The sequence below is a fragment of the Hylobates moloch genome, unplaced genomic scaffold (assembly GCF_009828535.3).
Source record: "Hylobates moloch isolate HMO894 unplaced genomic scaffold, HMol_V3 SCAFFOLD_3, whole genome shotgun sequence".
Lineage (NCBI taxonomy): Eukaryota > Metazoa > Chordata > Mammalia > Primates > Hylobatidae > Hylobates > Hylobates moloch.
Genome location: NW_026652278.1, coordinates 69,384,974 through 69,403,897, shown reverse-complemented (window position 1 = coordinate 69,403,897; position 18,924 = coordinate 69,384,974).

The window sequence follows — 18,924 nt, the reverse complement described above, 5'->3', positions numbered from 1 at the left end:
TAATTTGTGCATTCCTGCTTTAAAACCTTTAACGTCTTTTAAATGCGTTCTGGACCAAGCCTAAACCCCTTAGTCCTCTAAAGGTATGCGTATCTGCACCTCACCAGTATCTCATCTCCAGCTTCCCCGAGCCTGCCACTTGTCTGTGCCCAGCACACCCTGTCCTCGCTGCCATGCCCTCACTCCCTGCCTTATCTGATAAAGACTTTGGCTAAGCACTCTTCCAAATTCCTGCTTGGCTGCTGCCTCCTCTGTGAAGTTTTCCTGGTTTTTGCAGGTAGCCCACAGGACTGAGAGCATGGCTTCACTCCAGCACTGGCGCTTGTTAAGTGCTTAGCTAATATTTGTTGAATTATGGAATAAATAAAAGCATTTACCCTACTCCGTTGTCATATTTTGCCTGTTTTCCTAATTAGCTTTTCTACTGCAAGGGCCAGTTTGTTCATCTGTGTAACTGCCCTAGTGCCATAAAAGCTACTTAATGAAGACACACCATTCATACCTGTGGTTTGCCTCCCTGGCCGCACGTAACAATCACCTGAGGAGCTCTTGAAACCAGCCTAGAGCCTAAGTCCCACGTAAGGCCAATTAAATTAGAATATCTGGGGAGAGGGGCCCTTCATCAGCATATTTCCAAAGCACGCTGTGCAGTCAGGGTGAACAACCATTGATTTATTTCTTATTTATTTATTTATTTTAAGACGGTGTCGTTCCTGTTGCCTATGCTGGAGTGCAGTGGCACAATCATGCCTCACTGCAGCCTCGACTTCCCAGGCTCAGGTGATCCTCCCACCTCAGCCTCCGGTTAGCTGGGACTACAGGAGTATGCCATCACACCTGGCTAATTTTTTGTATTTTTAATAGACACGGGGTTTCACCATGTTGCCCAGGCTGGTCTTGAACTCCTGGGTTCAAACAGCCTCCCAAAGTGCTGGAATTACAGGGCCCGTAATCCCAGCACTTTGGGAGGCCGCTTGAGCCCAGGAGGTCAAGACCAGCCCGACCATTGATTTCTATAAATCAGAAACATGCCTCAGCCTCAAATGAGAGATTCTGAGGAAGACAGGAGAGTGGTAAGAGATTGTAGAGTTAGCTAAAGATTGTTGAAGAACAAAGTTGTCGGGGATCTTTTGGTTTTTGTTTTGAGACTCAAAGGTGAGGTGGCCTTTCACTAATCATATCAATTAGTGATGTCCAAATAGTCTTAATAAAGACACAGTTTTTAGCACCAGGCTATACCAAAGAAAATTTGGACAGGGTGTGGTGGCTCACACCTGTATTCCCAGTGCTTTGGGAGGCTGAGATGGGAGGATGGCTGGAGGCCAGGAGTTTGACACCAGCCTAGGCAAGATAGCCAGACCCCTATCTCTATAAAAAATTTAAATATTAGCCAGACGTGGTGACACACACCTGTAGTCTCAGCTACTGGGGAGGTTGAGGTGGGAGGATCACTTGAGCCCAGGAGTTGGAGGCTACCGTGAGCTATGACTCCATCACTGCACTCCAGCCTGGGTGACACAATAGAACCCTGTCTCTAAAAAAAAAAAAATTTGAACCACCCCAGTGTTTAACTTTGTGATTCACAGTCTTTGGATTTTGTAGGAGAGTAACACTTCAAAAAGAATTTGAGGAAACTGACAGTCACCAACTTTTTTTTTTTTTTTTTTTTTTTTTGAGACGCAGTTTCGCTCTTATTGCCCAGGCTGGAGTACAATGGCACAATCTCGGCTCACCACAACCTCTATCTCCTGGGTTCAAGCGATTCTCATGCCTCAGCCTCCCAAGTAGCTGGGATTTATAGGCATGCACCACCATGTCTGGCTAATTTTGTATTTTTAGTAGAAACAGGGTTTCTCCATGTCAGTCAGACTGATCTCGAACTCCTGACCTCAGGTGATCTGCCCGCCTCGGCCTCCCAAAGTGCTGGGATTACAGGCGTGAGCCACCATGCCCAGCCACCAACTTTTAATTTTGATAATAAAGACATTTTTAAAAAGAACTAATGGCTATCTACTATCAGCATCATTTCATAGAATAAAGGACATTTTATCCCCCAAAATAGTAAGAAGAACATACTCCCTGAATAAAGGATAGCCCTTTCCATGAAAGAAGAGTGGGTGACTTTATATCAACATGTTCATTTTCTCCCTTTTTTCATCTTTTTTTATTTTCCATTTCAATATAGACGGTGAAACTATCTTCGTGTCTGGTTAACTGACCAGAGTACATTTAAGAATCACTGGACTACTTTATAAATTTCCAGGGGTAAGGAAGTATAAATCAAGTTTAATTTAACTACTAACAATTTTCTCCAGTTTTTGCAACCTAATGTGCTCATCTAACTGGAAAGGGTTTTTTTTTTTTCTTATTCTTTTTTTTTTTTTTCAAGACAGAGTCTCACTCTGTCGCCCAGGCTGGAGTGCAGTGGCGTGATCTTAGCTCACTGCAATCTCTGCCACCTGGGTTCAAGTGATTCTCCTGCCTCAGCCCCCCAAGTAGCTGGGACTGCAGGCCCGTGTCACCACGCCTGGCTAATTTTTGTATTCTTAGTAGAGATGAGGTTTTGCCATGTTGCCCAAGTTGGTCTCAAACTCCTGAGCTCAAAGTGATCCACCTGCCTCAGCCGCCTCAGCCTCCTAAAGTGCTGGGATTACAGGCGTGAGCCACTGTGCTCAGCCTCTTATTCTGTCTTCAATGCAGAAGGAAAACACACAGCTCAGAGGGCCAGTGGCAAAGGAATGTGGAACAGAGTGCCAAATTAAGAGTAGGACACTCAGATTTATTTTTATCCATCGCTGTAACCAACTAATGTGTGTAAGCCTTGAGCAAATCACTGAGTGTCCTTGTCTTAAAGTTGGGTTTTCTACAAAGCAGGAAGCTCTATGCAGACAGCTATATCCTCAGAACCTGGTACAGTGCCTGATACGTAGCCAATGCTTAATAAGTAACTGTTAAATTAATGAATAGATTTAATTAAGGGAATTGTTTTATATCATGTTAGCCACGCCTCAAATTCTACAACTCATTTAAGTGGTAAATCACAAATCTCTGCCCTGAGTAATTTATTCATTTACCCTTGGTTCCCAAAAGGTCAATATTTTTGTACTGTGCCTAAAGAATTGATGGAAGAAAACAAAAGAATTGATGAAAGAGTGAAACTTCTGAATTACTTTCTTTCTCACTGCATTACTCTACATGCAAAATTTTACCTCACTTGTGATACTGAGATATTGGTCCCACCACCACCCTGGCAGACACAAAAATGGGGTTTCACCGTGTTAGCCAGGATGGCCTCCATCTCCTGACCTCGTGATCTGCCTGCCTCGGCCTCCCAAAGTGCTGGGATTACAGGCATGAGCCACCACACCCGGCCTGCATTTTTTAATTATAAAATTTTCAAACATATTTGTCATTGAAAGTTTGTATAGCTGGGCACAGTGGCCCATGCCTGTAATCCAAGCATTTTGGGAGGCCAAGGCAAGGTGGGTCACTTGAGGCCAGGAGCTCAAGACCAGCCTGGGCAACATAGCAAGACTTGATCTCTGCAAAAACCAAAACATTAGCTGAGCATGGTGGCCTGTGCCTATAATCCCAGCTACTTGGGAGGCTAAGGTCAGGAGTATGACTTGAGCCCAGAAGATCAAGGCTGCAGTGAACTATGATCACACCACTGCACTCCAGCCTGGGACACAGAGCAACACCCCATATTAAAAACAAAAAAAAAGTTTGTATAATAAAAACAGAAGAGGCCAGGCGTGGTGGCTCATGCCTGTAATCCCAGCACTCTGGGAGGCCAAGGGTGAATCACCTGAGGTCAGGAGTTCAAGTCCAGCCTGGCCAACATGGGGAAACCCCATCTTTACTAAAAATACAAAAATCAGCTGGCTGTGATGGCACACACCTGTAATCTCAGCTATCTGGGAGGCTGAGACAGGAGAATCATTTGAACCCAGAGACAGAGGTTGCAGTGAGCCGAGATCACGCCATGGCACTCCAGCCTGGGCAACAAGAGCAAGACTCCGTCTCAAAAAAAGAGAAGAAGTAGTTCTAGGTACTAACACTGAATGATAATATTTTGCATGTATTCCAGTTTTTTGCCTCAGTTCATCTCTCTCTTGTGGCTGAAGGTCGAACTAAATTTTTCAGCTAAGGAAACTAGAGTAGTAAAAAAGTAACTTACTAGAACCTACAAGAATAGCAAGTCTCCTCGGATGGTTTGCATGAATTATAATCATTCCACATCTGGAAATATTCCAATTTCTCTTTCTTTTTTGTGACGGAGTCTCCCTGTGTCGCCCAGGCTGGAGTGCAGTGGCGCGATCTTGGCTCACTGCAACCTCTGCCTCCCAGATTCAAGCAATTCTGCCTCAGCCTCCTGAGTAGCTAGGATTACAGGCATGTGCCACCACATTTGGCTAATTTTTTTGTATTTTTAGTAGAGATGGGGTTTTGCCATGTTGGCCAGGCTGATCTTGAACTCCTGACCTCAGGTGATCCACCCGCCTCAGCCTCCCAAAGTGCTGAGATTACAAGCATGAGCCACTGTGCCTGGCCAATTTTTCACCATAATTGCAGACAGGGGCCCTGAATTTGCCTTTCCAGCTATAAGGTAACCAATGCAGACAGCATCAGGTCATTCAAGTTGGCAAGTTCATTATTTCCTCTTTAAATGTATTTTTTTAAAATGAGATAATGTTAGCCGGGCACAGTGGCTCACTCCTGTAATCCCAGCACTTTGGGAGGCCGAGGCGGGCGGATCACGAGGTCAGGAGATTGAGAACATCCTGGCTAACCTGGTGAAACCCTGTCTCTACTAAAAATACAAAAAAATTAGCCAGGCGTGGTGGTGGGTGCCTGTAGTCCCAGCTACTTGGGAGGCTGAGGTAGGAGAATGGTGTGAACCTGGGAGGCGGAGTTTGCAGTGAGCCAAGATCGCGCCATTGCATGCCAGCCTGGGTGACAGAGCAAGACTCTGGCTTAAAAAAAAAATGAGATAAGGTCTCACTATATTATACAGGCTGGTCTTGAACTCCTGAGCTCAAGCAAACTTCCCACCTTGGCCTCCCAAAGTGGCAGGTTCATTATTGAACTTCAGGTTAAAGTTCATCTTTCAAGTTGCATCCCAAGGAAGGCCAAGGGGATCAGGCTGGCGAACCATTTCACCAGCTTGATAGCTCTCTGATACCTACTGGTATCAGTAACAAGAGACTGCTTGTAGGAGGACATAGCTCAGCTTCATACAGCCTTGTCTTTTTTTTTTTTTTTTTTTTTTTGAGACTGAGCCTCACTCTGTTGCCCAGGCTGGAGTGCAGTGGCGCGATCTCGGCTCACTGCAAACTCCACCTCCTGGGTTCAAGCAATTCTTTGCCTTAGCCTCCCAAGTAGCTGGGATTACAGGCACCCGCCACCACACCCAGCTAATTTTTGTATTTTCAGTAGAGACAGAGGTTCAACATCTTGGCCAGGCTGGTCTTGAACTCCTGACCTCATGATCTACCTGTCTCAGTCTCCCAAAGTGCTGGGATTACAGACGTAAGCCACCACACCTGGGCCTTTTTTTTTTTTTTTTGAGACAGAGTCTTGCTCTGTCACTCAGGCTGGAATGCAGTGGTGGGATCTCAGCTCAGCCTCCCAGACTCAAGCAGTTCTTCTGCCTCAGCCTCCTGAGTAGCTGAGACTACAGGTGTGCACCACCATAACTGGCTAATTTTTGTGTTTGTAGTGGAGATGGGGTTTCACCATGCTGGCCAGGCTGGTCATGAACTCCTGACCTCAAGTCATCTGCCCACCTCAGCCTCCCAAAGTGCTGGGATTACAGGAGTGAGCCACCGTGCCCAGCCTACAACCTTGTCTATAAATTGCTTCAGGGTTGGGATTGAGGTTGGTTCATCTTTATATTCTCCAAAGTGCCTTGCACATAGTAGTAATACATAATGTTAAGTGAAATAAAAGGTTAAGGATCTGTTATCTGTTTATCTAAGATCTATCTTTCTAAATTCAGAAATTAGACTGTAAACTTCATATGCTTACAGATTTCTTGTAAGTGTCAAACACATCATAGACATTCATTAAATACATGAAGACTGGATGAATGTATCTCCTAACTACTGTAAAGTAGTACTTCCTGTTACGCAGTCTAAAACCACTTTTTCTCCTCTGTGTGTGTTTGTTGAAGAGTGACTTTAAACACGTAGCATCTTAGCATTTGACCAATGGAGTGTTCTATTTTTATTACATGTACTACATTTGCTATTTTTTCTGTGGTATATACGTACATACATAGTCTTGGAACTGTTCCCATTGTACCTTTTCTCTTTCCAAAATCAAGTATCATATTTTGAGGACCTCTTATCTGAGCTGCCCCTTCTGGTGTTTGCAGCCTATTCATCTGCTCCATGTGCCTCATTTCCATGGCCAATGTGACTTGGCATATCTGTTACCGAGACTGAGATCTGTTTTCTACCAATTCCAATGCCACACATGGAGTCATAACCTGTGGTAAACAGTCTGTAATAATTCCTAGATTTCGTTTCCTGAATTGCAACTAATGACATGAAATAACTCTTAAGTTCAGCTTATTTGTAATTTGTAGTATCTTTCTCTGTAGCAGAAAAATTAGTGTTCACCAAATAGTCCCTGTGCACCCCGGCATTTCATAGCCTTCCCCTCCATTAGGTTAGAACCATGTGGCTAGTTTCAGCCAATGGATGAGAAGCTGAAATGATATGTGTTACTTCTGGTTCAAAGAGTTAAGAACCAGAGTGAGTCATTCTCCATTCCTCTCTTCCCCTTCGGTAGTATCTCAGAAGCCATGTGTTCCAGATGATGAGCTACAAGTTAGCAGAGCTGCCATTATCCTGGACCCCTAAGTAACTGCATGGAGCAGACTCCTCCCACTTGTTCTGATATGTAACAGGAGAAATACACCTTACTGTGTTAAGCCGAAGAGATGCTGAAGTTTTTCTGCTATAGCAGGTGGTATTGCTTAACCTAAATTAACAAACAGTAGTGTTTGGGGGATATGTTCCAAGATTCCCAGTGGATGCCTGAAACCACAAATAGTACTGAATCCTATATATACTATGTTTTTTTCTATATATACATATCTATGATAAAGTTTAATCTATAAATTAGGCACAGTAAAAGATTAGCAATAACAATTAATAATAAAATAGAGCCTGGGCAACAAAATTTATTGTAGCATCTCTACAAAAAATCGGGCGGATCACGAGGTCAGGAGATCGAGACCATGGTGAAACCCTGTCTCTACTAAAAATACAAAAAAAAATTGGCTGAGGCAGGAGAATGGCGTGAACCCGGGAGGCAGAGCTTGCAGTGAGCCGAGATCGCACCACTGCACTCCAGCCTGGGTGACAGAGCGAGACTCCGTAAAAAAATTGGCTGGTCACATGCCTATAATCCCAGCTACTTAGCAGGCTGAGTTGGGAGGACAGCTTGAGCCTGGAAGGTTGAGGCTGCAGTGAGCATGATCATGCCGCTGCACTCCAGCCTGGGTGACAGAGTGAGACTCTATCTCAAAATAATAATTAATAATTTAAAAACAGAAACAATATAATAATATACTGTACTAAAAGTTATGGGAATGTAGTCTCTCTCTCAAAATATCTTATCGTACCCTTCTTGTGATGAAGAAAGGATGGAGGGGTGGTGTGAGATTTCATCATGCTACTCAGAACAGTGTGTAGTTTAAAACATATGAATTGTTTATTTCTGGAATTTTTCATTTAATATTTTTAGACCACGTTGACTTCAGGTAACTGAAACTGCAGAAAGCAAAGCTATGGATGGCAGGGAGAACCACTATGTTCCCTAAATGCAATGTAACCCAAATATCTTCCTTTTTCATTTTTTTGAGATGGAGTCTCACTCTGTCACCCAGACTGGAGTGCAGTGGTGTGATCTCGACTCACTGCAACACTGCCTCCCAGGTTCCAGTGATTCTTCTGCCTCAGCCTCCCAAGTATTTGGGATTACAGGCACCCTCCACTACACCTGGCTAACTTTTTGTATTTTTAGTAGAGACAGGGTTTCACCAGTTTGGCCAGGCTGGTCTTGAACTCCTGACCTCAGATGATCTGTTTGCCTTGGCTCCCAAAGTGCTGGGATTACAGGGGTGAGCCACTGCACCCGATCCAAATATTTTTCTTAAAGCCATACCTTTCTGCCCTTCTGCCGTCTGCCATGTGAGGATGTAGTGCTCCTCCCCTGCAGAAGATGCAGCATTCAAGACTTCATCTTTTTATTTTATTTTATTTTATTTTTGAGATGGAGTCTTGCTCTGTTGCCCAGGTTGGAGTGCAGTGGTGTGATCTTGGCTCACTGCAACCTCCACCTCCCAGATTGAAGTGATACTCCTGCCTCAGCTTCCCGAATAGCTGGGATTATGGGCATGCACCACCATGCCCGGCTAATTTTTGTATTTTTAGCAGAGACAGGGTTTCACCATGTTGTTCAGGCTGGTCTCGAACTCCACCTCAGGTGATCCGCTGGCCTTGGCCTCCCAAAATGCTGGGATTACAGGCGTGAGCCACCTCACCCGACCAAGGCTTCATCTTGGAAGCAGAGAGCAGTCCTCGCCAGATGCCAGCACCTTGATCTTCGACTTCCCAGTCTCCAGAACTGTGAGAAATAAATTTCTGTTCTGTATAAATTACCCAGTCCTGGATATTTTGTTATAGCAACGCAAAATGGACTAAGACAGAAATTGGCTTATTGGCTTCCAAATAATTCGCTTTCTCATAAGTGTAAGTTGAATTTTTTGGAAACAAGGATGTTGCTTAGGGAGTACAGCTGTATGTGAAGAGAAAGAAATTCTGCCCAGTATCTGTTCAGTGGCCTCTTTGCAGCTTCCTCAGCCTAGTCTGGAGCTCTTAGTAACAGTTAATGACCTATGAGCTGATTTACAGGGTGGCTAGGGAAAGAACACTTTATTCCTGCCAATTAAAGGAGTTGGGGACTGATATTGGGGATGGTGTTGTGTAATTCTGCGGCTCCACTCAAAACCTCTGAGGAAGATAGTGTGGGAACTCAAGATGCTGAAGTGGACTGAGGGAGCATGTTTGCTGAACATGCCTTTAGTGTTTGGTAGAACAATATTATTAATAATAGCTAACACTTTTGGAGCACTTACAACCTAAGTGAGTTCCCTGAATTGGTTCATGTAATCCTCATAACCATTCTCTTTAAATATTGCTATTATGCCCCATTTTACAGACAAGAAAACTGTGCTCTGAGGTGTTAAGCAGTTTCAGGGAGGTCAGAATTCCCAACTGAGCAGTTGATCATTGCACTCCACTTGCCCTTCAGTGAGGTCTGAATTCAGAGTCCAGGCCTGAAGCCACTGTTCTGTAAGGATGGCCCCTGGGGGCGGTTCAGGAGTCCAGGCCGGCACTGCCAGGACAGGCCTGTGGAACACATGACCTCTCCCAGGCTGGAGAGGAAGCTGGCACCACCAAGGAGGCACAAAGATGAGGAAGTCAGGGAGGGCGAAGTGGCCTCGGGGACAGAAGGCAGGAGTCCTGGCACTTAATGGATGAGATAGAGAGAAGGTGCTACTGGCAGCGACAGAAAAAGAACTGTCAGGGCCAGGACATGCAGAAGCCTGAGACCCCATCACCTCCAGCCTGCGAGGACACTGGAAGTACCAATTTTTGGACTGCAAAAGCCTCTCACTTAATTCATAGAAGCATTATTTTAGAGGGAGGTGGAATGGGCGACTGGGCACCTCAGGCGGCTGCTGGACGGGGGGTCCTCAGAGCTGCAAGCCTCCTCCATCCCTTGCCATCCCCTGTTGCCACCGGGCCTCCGATGCTCTGCGCCTTTGTCATTCCGCATCCCACGGTGCCAGCTAAGTCACTCAGCTGTCACAATGAGGCCTGGAGCTGCAGGATACAAAATAACTCTGGGGAGACCTCTCAGAGGCTAGGCGGGGGCGGGGGCGGGGGGCGGGGGGCGGTGGGGAGGGGAAGACTGGGGCGCGGAAAGGAGCACCAGCTGCCTCTTGCAAGTTGCTAAATTAGTCGGGCTGTTGTTTTTCCTTTAATTTTTGTGTGAATTCAAGAATAGGTCGCGGATGTCTTGGCAGCGTGTGAATGAGACCCTTCCTCAAAGAATTCACCTTGCTAAAGGGCTGCTGTCAGGCTCACAAAACTGAGCGAAGCAGGCTTTGCCCGCCGCCTCCTGCTCGCCCTCCCGGCCGGCGCGCTCGGCCTCCTTCCCCGCGCCTGCCTCCCGGACCCCGCGCGCCAAGCCGGCTACCCTGCCCCGCGGGCCGTGCCCAGCCTGCCTGCTCCCGCCCGGCCTCACCCCGCCGGAGCAGCGACTTGAGCAGGAGGCAGGGGAGGCGGGCGGAGGGCTCTGGAAGCTGCCAGACTCGCTCCTGGCCCCGCGTCTCAGCGGCGAGCCCCGAGGCCACCCCAGGCGCAGGCAAGAAGAGGGGCTTTCCGGTGACGGTGGCCCCAGACATTTGTTACCCTTACAGAAGGCAATGCACGGATGGTGAGTATTAACGTTGGTTTTTGTCTCAGTGGCACATCCAACTCCTTGCTGCCACCTTTCTCCATCTGAGTGCACCCAAGGCCTCCTGGACTTGGGTCTCCAGGGTAAAACCAAGGACCCGGAGCCTCAACAACGCGTCTGATGGCCTCGGCGGAGATTTTGCCCACGCGAGCGTGCGTCTCTACTGAGATTTATTAAGAATCAACAGGTTACCTGGCGCGGTGGCCCACGCCTGTAATCCCAGCACTTTGGGAGGCTGAGGCAGGGGGATTGCTGGAGCTCAGGAGTTCGAGACCAGCCTGGCCAACATGGTGAAACCCCGTCTCTACTAAAAATACAAAAATTAGCCGGGCGTGGTGGTGCACACTTGCAGTCCCAGCTACTCAGGAGGCCGAGACACGATAATTGCTTGAACCGGGGAGGCAGAGGCTGCAGTGAGCAAGATCGCACCACTGCCCTCCAGCCTGGGTGACAGAGCGAGACTCTGTCTCAAAAAAAAAAAGAAAAGAAAAGAAAAGAAAAAGAATCGACATGTTACAGTTTTCAGAATGTTTTGCACATTTTAAAAATACGTAGTCCAACATGAACAGTTAATAAAAGTACAAACAGTGAATAAACATACAAAAAATGGTCAGATTCATTAGTTACCAAAGACATGATCATCAAAACTATGAGAGGCTATTTTTTTTTCCCTCCCAGGTTGGCAAAATGAAAATATTGCCATTCTCCACACTGACCTGAGTGTGGAGAGTTTGGCAATCTCAGTGGGAGTGTGAGGAGCATAAACTGATACTAGGTTTCTGGAGAGTAATTTGACATTGTTTATGAAGAGCCCCCACGCTTTTTTTTTTTTTTTTTGGAGACTGAGTTTTGCTCGTTGCCCAGGGTGGAGTGCAGTGGCGCACACAATCTCGGCTCACTGCAACCTCCACCTCCTGGGTTCAAGTGATTCTCCTGCCTCAGCCTCCTGAGTAGCTGGGATTACAGGTGCATGCCACTACGCCCAGCTAATTTTTTGGGTGTTTTCTTTTCTTTTTTTTTTTTTTTTGAGACAAAGTCTCGCTCTGTTGCCCAGGCTGGAGTGCAATGGCACAATTTTGGCTCACCACAACCTCTGTCTTCCAGGTTGAAGCGATGCAATTCTGCTGCCTCAACTTCCCGAGTAGCTGGGACTACAGGGTCATGCCACCATGCTTGGCTAATTTTTGTACTTTAAGTAGAGACAGGGTTTCACTATGTTGGCCAGGCTGGTCTCGAACTCCTGACTTCGTGATCCACCCACCTTGGCCTCCCAAAGTGCTGGGATTACAGGCGTGAGCCACTGTGCCTGGCCAATTTTTTTGTATTTTTAGTAGAGACGGGGTTTCTTGATGTTGGCCAGGCTGGTGTTGAACTCTTGACCTCAGGTGATCCACCCACCTCACCCTCCCAAAGTGCAGGGATTACAGGCATGAGCCACCATGCTCGGCCACCAAGAGCCTTAAAAATACACCAAGTAGGCCCTGTGTGGTGGCTTATGCCAGTAATCCCAGCACTTTGGGAGGCCCAGGTAGGAGGATCACTTGAGCATAGGAGACAGAGGCTGCAGTGAGCCATGATCGCCACTGCACTCCAACCTGTGCAACAGAGCCAGACCCTCTGTCTCTCAAAAAAAGAAAGGCCCGAATAGATGAAGGGCCTCTAAAGCAGGGGTTTGGGAGCTGTAAACCAAAAATAATTTTTTTTTTTTTGAGACGGAGTTTCCCTCTCATGGCCCAGGCTGGAGTGCAATGGCATGATCTCGGCTCACCATAACCTCCGCCTCCTAGATTCAAACAATTCTCCTGCCTCACCCTCCCAAGTAGCTTGGATTACAGGTGTGTGCCACCATGCCAGGCTAATTTTGTATTTTTAGTAGAGACGGGATTTCTCCATGTTGGTCAGGCTGGTCTGGAACTCCAACCTCAGGTGATCTGCCCGCCTTGGCCTCCCAAAGTGCTGGGATTACAGGCATGGGACACCGCGCCCAGCCTTTTTTTTGTTTCTTTCAGATGGAGTTTTGCTCTGTCGCCCAGGCTGGAGTGCAATGGTGCTATCTCCACTCACTGCAACCTCCACCTCCCGGATCTAAGCCATTCTTCTGCCTCAGCCTCTCGAGTAGCTGGAGTCACAGGCCCCTGCTACCATGCCCGACTAATTTTTGTATTTTTAGTAGAGATGGGGGTTCATCATGTTGGCCAGGGTGGTCTCGAACTTCCGACCTCAGGTGGTCTGCCCACCTTGGCCTCCCAAAGTGCTGGGATTACAGGTGTGAGCCACTACACCCGGCCTGATCCCAGGTCTTCAGAAAAACTCAACCAATTGTCAACCAGAAAATGTTTAAATTTACCTACAGCCTGGAAGTACCCCCTCTACCCCCACCCCTCCCTTCGAATTGTCTGGCCTTTCTGGACCAAACCAGTGTATTTCTTAAATGTATTTGATTGATGTCTCATGCCTCCCTAAAATGTATTAAACCAAACTGCGCCCCGACCACCTTGGGCACATGTTCTCAGGACCTCCTGAGGGCTGTGTCACGAACCATGGTCAGTCATATTTGGCTCAGAATAAATCCAAATATTTTAAGGAATTTGACCCACTTCATCAACAGAGCCAAGCAGATCCAGGTCTGCTCTCACCATTCCAGCTGTGTGCCCTGGAACAAGTCACATCACCTCCTTTAAACCCCTTTCCTCACTACAAAACGGAGGTGCTCCTCCCTACCTCACAGGACTGTTGAGAAGATGAAGAAACAAAACAAAACAAAACAAAACAGCCTGCTTAGCAGATGGTGATGGTTGATGCAATGGTTGCTGTCATAAATTCATTTTGCTATCTCCTTGGCCCAGTAATCTGGACTGTCCCAAGTAAACAGCTTTAGGTGTAGACAGAAATTCATGCACAAAAGATGTTTATCACAGCATTACAATATAATCACAAAAACATTAAAACAACATACCCAGCAACAGGAGAAAGTTAAGAAAATTATGGCTTAACCACCGGATTTTACATATAAATTCAATGGATAGCATATGATATACACTGCTTTGTAGCTTGCTTTTTTCACTTAACAGTGTGACATGTTGCAAGTTTTTACTGTGTCTGTAGGATAAGTTCCTAGTATTGGAGTTGTTGGGTCATAAGATGTGCATTTTAGATCTTGACAGCTATAGCCAACTTGCCCTGCATGGAGGCTGGCCCAATGCACACTTCCTTCAGATATAGGGCAGAGCCTGTTTCCGCAGCCCTCCGCAAACATTATCAACATTTTGCTCTAGGCCAATGTGAATGTGGTAGTCTGTTGAAATTTCAATTTGCATTTTTCTTTTCTTTTCTTTTTTTTTTTTGAGATAGAGTTTCACTATCCTCACCCAGGCTGGAGTGCAGTGGCACGATTTGGCTCACTGCAACCTCCGCCTCCCAGGTTCAAGTGATTCTCCTGCCTCAGCCTCCCGAGTAGCTGGGATTACAGGCACCTGCCACCATGCCCGGCTAATTTTTGTATTTTTCGTAGAGATGGGGTTTCGCCATGTTGGCCGGGCTGGTCTCAAACTCCTGACCTCAGATGATCTGCCTGCCTTGGTCTCCCGAAGTGCTGGGATTACAGGTGTGAGCCACCACGCCCGGCCGAGTCTAATTTTTAATTGACTTAGCCCTTCAGCTAACACATGTGCAATTTTTTTTTTCCCACTTGAGCACTTGTCTTTTGACTTTTTGGTCAATTTTTGCCAAGGTTTTTTTTTTTTTTCTGAGACGGAGTCTTACTCTTTCGCCCAGGCTGGAGTGCAGGGGCGTGATCTCGGCTCACTGCAACCTCTGCCTCCCAGGTTCAAGCAATTCTCCTGCCTCAGTCTTCCAAGGGATTACAGGCATGTGCCATCATGCCCGGCTAGTTTTTGTATTTTTTAGTAGAGACGGGGTTTTGCCATGTTGGCTAGGCTGGTCTTGAACTCCTGACCTCAGGTGATCTGCCCACCTCGGCCTCCCAAAGTGCTGGGATTACAGGCGTGAGCCACCATGCCCAGCCTCCAAGGTTATTTTTAATCAAGAAAAAAATACATATTTTTTCTTTTTTTTTTTTTTTTTAATTTATTTAAGTGGAGATGAGGTCTCACTATGTTGCTCAGGCTGATGTAGAACTCCTGGGCTCAAGCAATACTCCCACCTCAGCCTCCCAAAGTGCTGGAATTACGGGCATGAGCCACCAGGCATGGCCAAGAAAAAAATTTTAACTCAAAATACTATTGTCTAGGGCTTAGGTAATTTCCCTTTCTGTCCTTAGACTCTGTTGTTGTAATCCACTGACCTTTCTTGCTCTCTACCTCCTTGAGGGCAGGAACCTTGACGACCTAGTTTACCATTTGAACTCCAGCAGGCACCCAACAGATATTTCATGACTGCACTTCCATTTTGTAAGTGAGTGCCAAGAACTTCTGGTCTCCTAGGCAAATCTGCATAGTACACAAGGAGAAAACATTCTTGTATTCTATCAAGTTCTGCCACGAAACAGTCGTGTTCAACTGGTGACAAAATGTAGTGAATTTTCAAAGTATTACCCTACCCTTATATAATAGGTTTCAAGGGGACATGAGTGAGTGTGGACAAGTTCACTCCCAACCTTGGCCAGGCCCAGCCCTACTTCCTAGCCCCATATTCAACACACTCTCCTGGCCTGCCACACCTCCAACCCCTGAGACTCACTGGGCTCCAGCTCTCCACTGGTGGGCTGACAGGCACGTCCCCACCCACAGGGCCTGGGCAGCTTCAAAAGACCCTCAACTTATCCTCTCAGGAGCCAAGAAAAGTCCCTTTCCAACAGGAAAGAACAGGGTCACCCAGATTGTTATGCAAATGTTAACTCATCTATGGAAACGTTAGAGTATTCTTGGCCTCAACAGCAAGAAACAAACAAACAAAAAAAAAAGAAAAGAAAAGGTAAAGTGAGAAGGTTCAGAATAACTTCCAGCTTCTAACAGAGGAGGGTCAGGCCAGGCATCGCTGACACGGTCAGATATGTTCTCATATGTTGCTTGCTGTTTAGGGGCAAATTTGAGACAAAGTACAAGGTGAACCCTTGTCCCCCAAACTGATTTCGTTTTGGAGCCCAGCCATTGGTATCATCTTCTTTTTTTTTTTTTTTTTTTTTTGAGATGGAATTTCACTCCTGTTGCCCAGGCTGGAGTGCAATGGCAATCTCGGTTCACTGCAACCTCCACCTCCCGGGTTCAAGCGATTCTGTCTCAGCCTCCCAAGTAGCTGGGACTACAGGCATGTGCCACCACACCTGGCTAATTTTGTATTTTTAGTAGAAACAAGGTTTCTCCAAGTTGGTCAGGCTGGTCTTGAACTCCCGACCTCAGGTGATCCACCTGCCTCAGCCTCCCAAAGTGCTGGGATTACAGGCGGGAGCCACTGCACCTGGCCCGGTATCATCTTCTAAAGAGGCCCTTTCCAGGAGTGAGGGACATCAGTGTGGCACTGGAGGGACATCAGTGTGGCTGTGCTCTGGCATACAGTACCATTCTATTGGCAGGGTTAGTCCTCGTTGGAGCCCCTTTCAGCAATCACCCCTACCCTTCCTTTACATATCTTAACAGGCTTTCTTAATTTTAAATTTTTATTTTGAAAAGCATGTCAAATTTACAGAAAAGTTGCAAAAACAGCTTAAGGAACTCCCATACGCGCCTCATCTAGGTTCACTAATTCATATTTTTGCTGCATTTACTTTAGCATTCTGTATACAATATATATCGCTATTATCTTTTTTTATCAACCTGCTTACCAAATTATTTTTTATTTCTCACTTTTTTTCTGAAATGGAATTTCACTCTTGTTGCCCAGGCTGGAGTGCAATGGCACGGTCTTGGCTCACTGCAACATCCACCTCCTGGGTTCAAGCGATTCTCCTGCCTCAGCCTCCTGAGTAGCTGGGATTACAGGTACCCGCCACCATGCTCGGGTAACTTTTGAGTTTTTTGTTTGTTTGTTTGGTTGGTTGGTTGGTTTTTTTTTTTTTTTGAGACAGAGTCTTGCTCTGTCCCAGGCTGGAGTGCAGTGGCGGGATCTCGGCTCACTGCAACCTCCGCCTCCCAGGTTCAAGCGATTCTCCTACCTCAGCCTGCCGAGTAGCTGGGATTACAGGCGCGTGCCACCACGCCTGGCTAATTTTTGTATTTTTAGTAGAGACGGGGTTTTGTCATGTTGGCCAGGCTGGTCTCGAACTCCTGACCCCGTGATCCGCTTGCCTCGGCCTCCCAAAGTGCTGGGATTACAGGCGTGAGCCACTGCGCCCAGCCTAAAATTATAGTTTAAATGAACCACTGCGCCCAGCCTAAAATTATAGTTTAAATGAACATTTGAGAGCAAATCATAGATTTTTACCCTTAAATATTTCCATATTCACTGCTAACATGAAGGACATCCTCTTAAATAATCACTGTACAATTATCGAATGCAGAAAATTTAACATTGTTAAATTGCTGTTATCTAAGCTGAAATTCATATTCAAATTTCACTAATTGTCCAATTAAAGGCCTTTATAGCTTTCTCTTTTCCAGACCAGGAGCCGGTCCAGGATCACATGTTGCATTTATTTGTCCTGTTTGCTTAATTTCCTTCTTAATCTGGAAGAGTTCCTCAGCCTTTCCTAGTCTTTATGAACTTGATGTTTTTAAAGGTTTCAGGCAAGTCATTTTGTAGAATTCCCTTTAGTTTGGGCTTGTCTGATGTTTCCTTATGATTTGATTTAGGTTACGCTTTTTTTTTTTTTGAGACAGAGACTTCCTCTATCACCCAGCACCCAGGCTGGAGTGTAGTGGCGTGATCTCTGCTCACTGCACTCTCTGACTCCCGGATTCAAGTGATTCTCGGGCCTCAGCCTCCCAAGTAGCTGGGATTACAGGCATACACCACAATGTCTGGCTAAGTTTTGTATTTTTAGTAGAGACATCCCAAAGTGCTGGGATTACAAGCGTGAGCCACCACGCCCAGCCAGCCCGCCTAGTTTTTGTACTTTTTTTTTTTTTTTTTTGTAGATACAGGGTTTTGCCTTCAAAAAATTAGCTGGGCATAGTGGCACATGTCTGTAGTCCCAGCTACTCAGGAGGCTGAGCTGGGAGGATCCCCTGAACCTGGGAGGTTGAGGCTTCAGTGAGCCATGATTGTACCACTGCACTCCAGCCTCGGCAACAGAGGGAGATCCTGTCTCAAAAAAAAGTATTTTATCAAAAATGCAGCTGGGCGCTGTGGCTCACGCCTATAATCCCTGTACTTTGGGAGGCCGAGGCAGGCAGATCACATGAGGTCAGGAGTTCGAGACCAGCCTGGCTAACATGGTGAAACCCTGTCTCTAGAGCACTTTGCCATGTTGGCCAGGGTGGTCTCAAACTCCTAGCCTCAAGTGATCCACCTGTCTCATCTTCCCAAAGTGCTAGGATTACAAGTATGAGCCACACTATACCTGGTCATGCTTTTGTTTTTTTTTTTTTTTTTGGAGATGGAGTCTCAGTTGCCCAGGCTGGAGTGCAGTGGTGCAATTTTGGCTCACTACAACCTCCGCTTCCCAGGTTCAAGCAATTCTCGTGCTTTAGCCTCCCGAGTAGCTGGGATTACATGTGCACGCCACCCTGCCTAGCTAATTTTGCATTTTAGTAGAGACAGGGTTTCACCATGTTAGCCAGGCCGGTCTCGAACTCCTGACCTCATGTGATCTGCCTGCCTCGGCCTCCCAAAGTACAGGGATTATAGGCATGAGCCACAGCGCCCAGCTGCATTTTTGATAAAATACTTTTTTTTGAGACAGGATCTCCCTCTGTTGCCGAGGCTGGAGTGCAGTGGTACAATCATGGCTCACTGAAGCCTCAACCTCCCAGGTTCAGGGGATCCTCCCAGCTCAGCCTCCTGAGTAGCTGGGACTACAGACATGTGCCACTATGCCCAGCTAATTTTTTGAAGGCAAAACCCTGTATCTACAAAAAAAAAAAAAAATACAAAAACTAGGCAGGCTGGCCGGGCGCGGTGGCTCACGCTTGTAATCCCAGCACTTTGGGAGGCCGAGGTGGGCGGATCACGAGGTCAGGAGATCGAGACCACGGTGAAACACCGTCTCTACTAAAAAATACAGAAAATTAGCCGGGCGTGGTAGCGGGCGCCTGTAGTCCCAGCTACTCGGAGAGGCTGAGGCAGGAGAATGGCATGAACCCGGGAGGCGAAGCTTGCAGGGAGGCGAAGCTTGCAGTGAGCCGAGATTGTGCCACTGCACTCCAGCCTGGGCGACAGAGCGAGACTCCGTCTCAAAAAAAAAAAAAAAAAAAAACAACTAGGCGGGCGTGGTGTTGCACACCTGTAGTCCCAGCTACTCAGGAGGCTGAGGTGGGAAGATCTCCTGAG